The sequence below is a fragment of the Leucoraja erinacea genome, chromosome 28 (genome assembly GCF_028641065.1).
Source record: "Leucoraja erinacea ecotype New England chromosome 28, Leri_hhj_1, whole genome shotgun sequence".
Lineage (NCBI taxonomy): Eukaryota > Metazoa > Chordata > Chondrichthyes > Rajiformes > Rajidae > Leucoraja > Leucoraja erinaceus.
This window is the reverse complement of record NC_073404.1, coordinates 425178-435944: the sequence shown is the minus strand read 5'-3', so window position 1 is coordinate 435944 and position 10767 is coordinate 425178. Positions and strand designations below refer to the sequence as shown.

The window sequence follows — 10767 nt, the reverse complement described above, 5'->3', positions numbered from 1 at the left end:
GAGCGGGAACGGGAAGGTGGAGAGAGGTTGATAAAAGTTACCTTTTGATGCAGAATTCAATGCTCATACCGTTGCGTTTTAAGCTTCCCAAACGGAATATGGGCCGCTGTTCCTCCAGTTTGCATGTGACACTGGTGGAAACCGAGAATAATAAGGTCAATAAGGGCATGAGAATGGGCATTTTAAAACGTTAGCAATCGGGAGATCCGGCAGCCCTTGGCGGATCGAACACAATGAATAGCATTGTGGGTTGCAGTCGTATTGGCTCCACTGGTGATGGCAGAGCGGTTGGAGGAGACAGCTTGAAGGGTGGTTTTAAGGGGGGGGGGGGGGGGGGTGCGTGGGGATGGGGGAGGGGGCCGTAACATTAACATTGGACGCGTGCATTGTGCCTTAATGACTCCACCATTTCCAAGAAAAGTGCATTGAATTGTACACATGTTAATGTAAACTGTAATCCAAGAGTAACCTGAGATAAACAGAAACCCAGTAAATAGACTCTGATGTGATCTAGGGAAGATACGAGTTTTCAAGACGGATCATTCACTTGGCTGCAAAGCTAAAAGGAAAATTGTTGGAACTATTTACAAACTGCACAGGCGAAATTGTTAGAAATCTTTACAAAATGCACCTTACCAGAGAACGAAGTGACGTCACGAACTAAATTCACGACAACAATTAATAGGCGGCAAAGTGCTGCAAATATAGCGCCACTAGGGGCACGAGTTGGTGATGTCGCCAAGCAAGGCGACGATGACACTGGTGCCACACTATCAGCGCAAATAATATCAGGTTTGACTGACTTTGCTGTGCCTACTTAGTGTCCCATCCTCGCACAGCGTTTATTTCTAAATTTGATAAGAGAACAATTAATGGAGAAAAAGCATGGTTCCCACAGAACATGCAGAGTGTTGGTAGAGATAGCAGGATACGCAGCTTGTATTTCTACACACAAATGCCTCTACCTCCATAGAAGGCGCAGGAAGTTCATCATTTCACCAACAACTATCACCAACCTTACATCTTACTATGCCGCGGTAATAAAGGTCGAGTCGCACCCTTGAAACCTCCTCTTCGCTTCTCTCCCATCGGGCAAAAGGTATAAAAGTTTGAAAACACGCACCTCCAGATTCAGGGACAATTTCTTCTCAGCTGTTACCAGGGAACGGAATCATACCACCAACAACTTGGGAGCGGTCCTGAGCAACGATCTACCTCATTGGACCTTCTTCAATCGGACTTTACACGCTTTATCTTGCACTAAATGTTATTCACGTTATTTCATTTATCATGTATCTGTACAAGGTGGATGGCGCGATTGTAATCATGTATTAACGCGCAACAAAAGCTTTTCACTGCACCTCGGTACGAAATAGGCACCTGTTTTGCTGAACACATGCTTCGTCAGCGGCCTCCTGAATCTTCCGCTTGCTAACCATTTTTACTCCCATTTGCGTACTCATGCTAACCTTTCTGCCCCTGTCCTCCACCATTGGCAGAGTGAAGCCACACGCCAATTGGAGAAACAGCACCTCACTTTTCACAAGTAGCTACATGCTCACCTGCATCCAGTCCCCGCCCCTCTTCCAGCTTTCTCCTTGTAATCGACAAGCAGCACTTACTCCAGATGTTTTCACTGTGGTTATTTAGTTGTGGAATCTGAGACCACACAAAATATTAATCATACAATTATTATTACGGAATCTATACTGAACAACTGTTACTTACCCTTAGAGTCAGTGGCTGGCGGCTGTGTTCGTAGCAGGGCTCTAAGTCTTCCCTTGGCACCGGTCGTGCTCCAGACGGCGGATGAAGTCCAGTGAGCTCATTTTTTTAAAAAATGTTTTCAGTTTCAGTGATACAGCGCGGAAACAGGCCATTCGGCCAACCGAGTCTGCACCATTCAGCGATCCCAGCACATGAACACTATCTTACACACACTAGGAACACTTTACATTTATATTAAGCTAATTAACTTTTACGTTGTTGGAATGTGGGAGGAAGCCGAAGATCTCGGAGAAAACCCACGCAGGTCACGGGGAGAACGTATAAACTCCGTACATACCCGTTGTCGGGATTGCACTTCGGGACACAGTTAGCTGACGCACAATGGCAATTACTCTTCTGCTGCACCATCGTCCTGTGCAGCACATTTTAATATATATAATAGCCCGAGTTTCTATCCTAACTTAAGAACAACAGTTGAAACTATGCTTTCAAACCTGCAATCATTCTTAGTATCGAAAACAATAATTATTTGTTGCAACTTGCGCCAAATTAGACTCGGATTTCTCTGGGAAGACAGTGGTTTATATTTGTGACCTTTCACGCGTCGTCATGATTTATTGAGTCTTCTGGGCATGTGCGGACGTGGCGTCGAAGGACGAGAAGCCGAAGCAAAGAAGTGGAAGTCAAATAACCGAATGGAAACGAAGGCGAGACGCCATAACCGAAAGAGTATGACGCCGAAACGCCAACTAACCGAAAGGGTGGGACGCCTAAAAGCAAACTAACCGAAAGGGCGGGACACCTAAAAGCCAATTAACCAAAAGGCTGCGTCGCCAGAAAGGAAACACACCGAATGGCCGCTCTGCCGAAATGCCACCTACCCGAAAGGCTGCATCGCCTACAAGCCAACGAACTGAATGCCGCTCAACCGTAAAGTCATATAACGGACATGACGCTGCCGGGGACGGACATGACTTTGCCGGAGACCAGCGATACGTCCAGCCCCCGCGTCCATCACATCACTGCCTGGTGGAGACCGGACGGTGGGGGTCATTTTCCCACACAAGCCATAGGTGACTAGGCAATCTGAACCCAAGCACCAAGTTGTATGCGGCCGAAGGTGCGCATCCAACGGACAGGCCCCACTCTCCCACTGACACGGCCGCCCTCCGCCTAGTCTCTCCCGTGCGGCCGTACTGTGACGGGCTGTGGGTCGGGTGTGGGACAGCAGGCTGGCCCCTCTGCCCACCCGGAGTCACTGACCGCGATGCACCGCCATTGGACACCAACCCCCATGGTGATCACCCTCCTCCGACCCCCGGACCCTGGCCGTCGTGTCATTGCCTGCATGACACGAACAATTTTATCTCCGCCCACACCCCCCCCCCTCCCCCCCCCCCCCCCCCCCTCCTGTTTTTTAAGAAGCACGTTTTATTTATTACTGTCTGGTTGTCCGCGGAACGAACACAAGCTCCCACGCACAAACCGCCAGATAATATGTAAACTGTTTTAGCCGAAGATCAACACAAAAGCTGGATAACTTAGCGGAACAGGCAGCATCTCTCGAGAGAAGGAACGAGTGACGTTTCGGATCGAGACTATTCTCCAGACCTGAACACCGGGTCTGAAGATTATCGACCCGAAACGTCACCTATTCCTTCTCTCCAGAGATGCTGCCTGTCCCACTGAGTCACTCCAGCATTTTGTGCCTTTCTTTGGTGTGACAGTTATCTCATTTCATCGGCTTCATGTATTGCGCGCATGGAAGAGACGCTTTTCATGCCGTTTGCATCTGTTCAACCAAGTGTGCTCTTAATGAAATCTCACATCTTCGCGAAGAAGGGATGGAATGGATGTGAACACCGGCTAAAGCAAAGGCATAGTTAGTACAGGGAAATAACCCCAACATTTAATTAACCAGGTTCCCGAATGTAAGAACAAGTTATACATGTAACTTTCGTTTTTAAATCAATGTAACTCTTTTTTGAGTTTCAATGCCGAGTTAAAATCCTGTCCTGTGTGAAGAGCTTGCGGCAGCGGGTTTGAAAGGACAGCACCTACCAACAATGAAGGCACCAAAGATCCTAGAGGAGCAAGATAGACCACTCTTCCGAAATTCAATGGGCTGACGTGTAGTACGTGACGGAACGTCACGGCCGCCATTTTTCAATGCGACACGCGACTTCCGGTATGCCACCCGCTGTGATCCAAAGCAAAGATTAAAGAGCTCCGCTATAATCTTTGATCCAAAGCAAAGATCCTCGAGTATCTTGTAGCGGTAACAGCCCCCTCCTTTGTGTAGTTTCCCTTGCATTGTATTGCTTTAACACACATTGCAAAAAATTAAATTTAACGTATATATATTTAATATATTTATATGAATGTGTGTCTGTGTGTGAGAGGCAAGTTAGAGATAATAAAGTTTATTCTCATGTATCAGAAGCAACTTTGATTTAAATCATCACTATTAATTTATTTGTCTTGTAAGATGATATACACAAACCATAAAGGCAATTATATATATAATTATATAGTAATAATATATATATGCATATATATATATGTATACACACACATATATACACACATACACATACATATGCACACATACAAATGCACATACATATTGATACATTTATATGCATGCATATATACACATATATAACACATATATATATATATACACATACATATATACACACATATACATGCATATATACACATACATGCATATATACACATACATATATATTTATATATATTATCATTTTCCAACGATCAATAGATTTACGATCAGCTCCTGTGGATTGGAGGATAGCTAATGCTATCCCACTTTTCAAGAAAGGAGCGTGAGAGAAAACGGGAAATTACAGACCAGTTAGCCCGACTTTGGTGGTGTGAAAGATGCTGGAGTCAATTATTAAAGATGCAATAATGGGGCATTTGGATAGCAGTAAAAGGATCTGTCCAAGTCAACATGGATTTATGAAAGGGAAATCATGTTTGACTAATCTTCTGGATTTTTTTGCCACAAGGCTTGGTGTTGGGGCTGCAACTGTTTACCATATATATTAATGATTTGGAAAAGGGAATTAGGAGCAAAACTAATGCATACATACCTACATATTTAAATTCATCTGATAAGTTGGTCAAATAACATGGGCACCTTCTTGCTTTTTTTGAGACATGGATTTTTTAAATGTGAATGTCTCATAGCAACACATTTGTGGGTCAACAGTATTTTGTACCAACCCCCACAATTTCAAATAATTCTAAATTGAACTTCTTAAACAAGGAAAACAATTTTTATTTACATCATTTTGTGTGGCTGTCAAGGTAGCTGTGTTGACTGTAATTATGAGACTGCCGGGCAGTATCACTGTGAATGGTGGTGGCTGTGTGTTTTAATGCAAGTGTGAAAAGGAGAGTAAATTTAAAGAGACAATGTGAGAACCATCAGGGTTTCATCCAGGAACCAATTTAAAGGCAAGTTTCCATCAATTACAGTATTTTAATTGAAAATCTTACTCTTAATATTCTTCCTAATTAGGCTTTTTGTGTTCCCTCTTGAACCTTGTGTCTCCCAGAGCCTCTGGGGAGGTTCTGGAGATACAATAACCCAATCTTGAGGCAAATAACCATCTTTAAAACTGGCATTGCCTCTGCCTTTAATTCTACATTCTCCGAGGATGCTGGATGCCGCGACAATCTCTTGCAACAAGTACAGAAAGGCAGTCAGCTGCAAAAAGATCAAAGAGAGGAAAGAGTATGGAAGGGAAAGGCTTTTCAGAATCATAATCAGATTTTATTTTCCAAGTATGTTTTGCAATATACGAGGAATTTCATTGGCCAGGTCAGTCATACAATTAAAAGCAACAGCACTCAAAAACACATTTTAATACGGACATTCACCAAAGTGACTCCTACACATTCCTCACTGTGATGGAAGGCGAAATAAAGTTCAAGTCCCTTCCTTTTGTTCTTCCTCGGTCGGGGGCCTCAAGCCCCCCGTTCAAACTCCGTTCAATGGTGAACTCCTCTTGGTCTCCAGGCCTATAGTGCTGCACAAATCACTGCACCACATGCATCTATTTATTCATTTTTCACATGGTTCATATGCAGCTGGATATTAACTTGCTGACATGGAAAGAGATGCAGTGAGCATTCAATAGTTCAGACTTCTGTGCGAATTAAGGGGCTGCTTGATGGGCTGAGGGTAATCGAGATTGGCTGATTGTCATTCTTTTGGAAGAACTGATGGAAGTTCTTATGGAAAAGCTGATGAATTGACTACGGGATGAGCTGGTGGGCTCGAGGATTGCTGGATGAGTGTTCTAGAAATATAGAAAATAGGTGCAGGAGGAGGCCATTTGGCACTTCGAGCCAACACCGCCATTCATTGTGATCATGGCTGATCAGCCCCAATCGATAACCCATGCCTGCCTTCTCCCCATATCCCTTGATTCCACTAGCCCCTAGAGATCTATCTAACTCTCTCTTAAATCCACCCAGTGATTTGGCCTCCACTGCCCTCTGTGGCAGGGAATTCCACAAATTCACAACTCTCTGGGTGAAAAAGTTTTTTCTCACCTCAGTCTTAAATGGCCTTCCCTTTGTTCTAAGACTGTGGCCCCTGGTTCTGGACTCGCCCAACATTGGGAACATTTTTCCTGTATCTAGCTTGTTCAGTCCTTTTATTCATTTAGATGTTTCTATAAGATCCCCTTGCATCTAACAAGAGTGTTTTATTGTCATGTAGAACAATTTCCTGCATCTAGCTTGTCCCAGATAGAACAATTAAATTCTTACTTTCAGCAGCACAACAGAATCTGTAAACATAGTACACTGTAAACAATATGATAAGATCCCCCCTCATCCTTCTAAACTCCAGTGAATACAAGCCTAGTCTTTTAAATCTTTCCTCATATGACAGTTCTGTTAGGTTATTTGATGGTTAGGACAGGTTTAGAGGGGTATGGGCCAAATGCAGGCATGTGGGACTAGTGTAGATGGGACATGTTGGCCAGCGTGGGCAAGTTGAGCTGAAGGGCCTGCTTCTACGCTGTGAGACTCTATGACTAGGTGATCTGTTGAGGCTGGTGGTATGCCATGAGGAACAATGGGCATGGACCTTTGTAAACCACCACCTGGTTGAGTCTCCTTGAGTCACCATCGGCATTGATAACATCAGTCAGGGGTTGATGATCTGCAAAAAACAAGTTGGTCTCATTCTTGTTCTCTCATGCGATACAGGCAGCAGCTCTGAACTGCCTGTGTTTGCCCTCTTGGCTGTCTTGTCAAATTACGCTGGAGATTAGAGTCACCCCTGAAACAAACAGTGCCTTGTGATCCACAGGGGAAAAATAAAATCTAAATGCAAAACAATGGATGGTTTAAATCAAAGAAAATGATACAAAGAGGCCATTAGAGCAATACCGATCTAGGAAACTGAGAGCAGATTTTACAATGCATTTAAACCTCTCCCATTTTTATGAGATGCATTCCTGGAATATGTAGGAAGTTTATTGTAACCTAGTGCCCTAGTGGATTAAGGGCGGCATGGTGGTGCAGCAGTAAAGTTGCTGCCTTACAGTGGGTGCTGTCTGTACTGAGTTCGTACATTCTCCCCGTGACTGAATGGGTGTTCTCCGAGATCTTCGGTTTCCTCCCACACTCCAAAGACATACAGGTTTGTAGGCTTGGTATAAGTGTAAATTGTCCCTAGTGTGTGTAGGATGGTGTTAGTGTGCGGGGATCGCTGGTCAATGCGGACGCGGTGGGCCAAAGGGCCTGTTTCCGTGCTGTGTCTCTGTAAGAAATAGAAGCAAGGATAAGCCATCTAAGTTCACACCACCATCAGTAAGATTATTGTTGATCCTGCAACTCAACACCTTATTCCCACATTCTCTCCATTATCCTTCATCCTTTTTGTATTTGAAAAAAAAAATCTCTCCTTTCAAGGGCTCGACTTCCACCATCTCACGCAATAAAGAATTCCAAGATTCCCAGCCCTTGAGTGAAGAAACTGCTCCTTGTCTCATTACTAAATATCATGACCCATATTCTGAGACTTTGGCCCTCGTTCTAGATCACCAGACCAGCCGCAATCTCCACCCACGAGTCCAATCTAAACAGAGATAGACACAAAATGCTGGAGTAACTCAGTGGGTCAGGCAGCATCTCTGGAGAAAAGGAATAGGTGACGTTGTAGGTCGGAAGCCTTCTTCAGACTGCGTTCTGACACTTCTTCTTCTTATTGCGTATGGCGTGCACAGCCTAAAGTTGTAGGACAACTTGTTCTATTTGATCTTATTTGACTGTGCACACCGGGTTGATTGCATTTGTCGAAACAGGGCGGACCACGTGAAGGTTGCAATCTCCCACCCCGCGTTCTGACACCAAAGAGCAAAATGTCCAACGTAGATACAATAATAAATATATCGCCATTTGCATTAGTTTTGTGCAGTTAACAAATCACAATTTCACACAATGTACATAAGACGGCAGTTATTTGACAAATACTCTGCAGTTCGGTGCAGGAGATCTTGTCGATGAGTATTCTGGACCCACTGTTGACATCTGAAATTACAGGAGATATCATTTAGGATTAACTAATAAGAAAAAAGATGATCATAACTACATGCCTGAACAATGGATGATATATCACTTAAATGCAATTGTTTTCAGTTGTGTGGAGATCTGTATGTTGAAGATGTATTTTGCCTCTAATATGTCAATTTACCTTAAATGTAGAAGAGCTTATTAAAATCTTCTTACAAAGACCATTAAGTATTTTCTTTCTATCCTCTTTTGGACCCAAGGCATAGCAGAGCTGCCAACTCTCACGAAGAGGTAAGGGAGGGAGAGAGGGAAGGGAGGGAGATCGAGAGAAGAGAGAGAGAGAGATCGAGAGAAGAGAGGGAGAGAGAGAGATCGAGAGAAAAGAGGGGAGAGAGAGATCGAAAGAGAGGGGAGACAGAAGAGAGGGAGAAGGGGGAGAGGGAGATGGGGAGAGGGAGAAGGGGGAAAAGGGGGGAAAGGGGGGAGAGGGAGAAGGGGGGAGAGGGAGAAGGGGGGAGAGGGAGAAGGGGGACAGGGAGATGGGGGAGAGGGAGAAGGGGGAGAGGGAGTGGAACGATACCACATTATAACGCGCAGCCGTCCCATTCCGACCAAAGATTATAGAGCAGAGCTCCTCTCGTATCTTTGATTGCGGCCGCCGCCGCCTAACCCCCCGACCCACCATTGCACCCAAAGATGATAGAGCAGAGTTGTATAATATTTGATTGCACCCTTCTTCACGGCGGGCTTGTGATCTTTGCTTGTGATGTCTCGACAATTCGAGGGATATAATAGGTAACAGCCGCCGCATTCTCGGACACGAATCTGAGCTCGAAAAATCCCGTGGTCACTGGGCCTGATGTGTCCGCGGGCCATATTTTGGAAATAAATCCCTTACAAGAACAAAACCTAAAATGTACAGAAGTGTTAAAATTGTCTTTATTATTATGGTAAGTAAAGATCTATTAAAAATAAGTCTAATAACTTTCTAATGTACCGACAAACCTAGTTTCCCAATGGCTGTTGATGGGAGAACAGAAAATAACATTTTCACGACAGAATATCGACTGAAAATAATAAAAATATTTTCTCACCTTTCTTTTTTATTGGGGAACCTAAAGAATGACAGGTCGGGTCGTTTAGATTTACGATTAGAATACTTGATAGCAGAGCAGTGAGATGAAATTTAGATAAGAACGCCATGACAGTGTGGGGGAAGCTCAATAAATGCCTCGAAAAATGGCGTCGATGATCACACACGTCATACTACGCGTTTTTCGAGGAGTGGTCTATCTTGCTCCTCTAGGATCTTTGGAAGGCACTATGAAACCAGCTGCCGCAAGCCCTTCCGACAGTACGGGGCTTTAATTCGGCATTAAAAATAAAAACAATAGTTACATTGATTTAAAAACAAAAATGCAACATTTATAAATAGTTCTTACATTGGGTACATGGCCTTCCCACAGTTGTAGATTAGGGTGATGTCGTACTTCTGGAGCTGCAGCATCATTCTTTGCAGCGTGTATCGGTTAATTCAGGATGGTCCGTTTCGATTGTCACAGCTTTGCCAAAGAAATAATAATTGAACTTCGCACATGCGAACACCACTGCTAATAACCCGGTCACCATCTGCGCGTACCGCTTCTCTGTGTCCGTCATGGTCCATTTGGCACAAGCAATCGGCTGATATTCTAGGAGGATCGCCGCGCCGAGCCTGTACCGGGATGCGTCGCAGGTCAGCGTGACTGGCTGGTTAACATCCAAGTACGCCAGAGTGGGTGGGCGGGACACGACATCTATTGTTTTCATGTGTTGAAAGCTCGCTGCTGCTGCTTGTGCCATATCTAAACAGTGTCCTTGTCAGTGAGCTGGCGCAGCGGGGCTTAGAGCTCGCTGAAGTGTGGAATAAACTTGCCTAGGTATTTCAGCATGCCTAAAAATCTTTGCAGTCTGGCAACGTCGGTCGGCGCTGCCGTTTCACTGATGGCTGCTGTATTTGCAGTATCGGTTTTGAGGCCTTTGCTGGTGAAAATATGACCGACATAGTTAACTTGGTTGACTCCAAACCTGCATTTACTTGGCAACCATGGCAAATTTCCCGCTTGGCAATATGCGAACCTCCACGATTATTGTACTCATTAATAAAGCTTATGCCAGTCCGGCCAGAAGGGTTCTGTTTTGTCTCATTAAGCTGATAAGGTTGTCGATCTCTTCTAACATACGGTCCCACAGCTTCAATGCCAAACGCAGCCTGTGGTGTGGTCAGTGTTCTAGTGTGCGCTTCGGTCATCTCATTAACTCGACAAGACCTGATTAATCTAGTCACTTTGGTGGCAAAAACAGGAAGGCAGATTATTATCTAAATGGTGTCATTGTGGGAAAAGGGGAAGTACAACGGGATCTGGGGGTCCTTGTTCATCAGTCACTGAAAGTAAGCATGTAAGTACAGCAGGCAGTGATGAATGCGAATGTCATGTT

The 10767-nt window shown here is 44.4% G+C and overlaps 1 long non-coding RNA gene across 1 annotated transcript; it reads right to left on the bottom strand.

Annotated features, from left to right (window-relative positions):
• Positions 1–5511: 5511 nt before the first annotated feature.
• Positions 5512–9591, bottom strand: LOC129710489 (uncharacterized). Its single transcript, XR_008725684.1, has 2 exons — positions 9384–9591; positions 5512–8307 (listed from the first exon to the last, which is right to left on the bottom strand). It is a non-coding gene; the product is annotated as an uncharacterized LOC129710489 (long non-coding RNA).
• Between the last annotated feature and the right edge of the window lie 1176 nt (positions 9592–10767).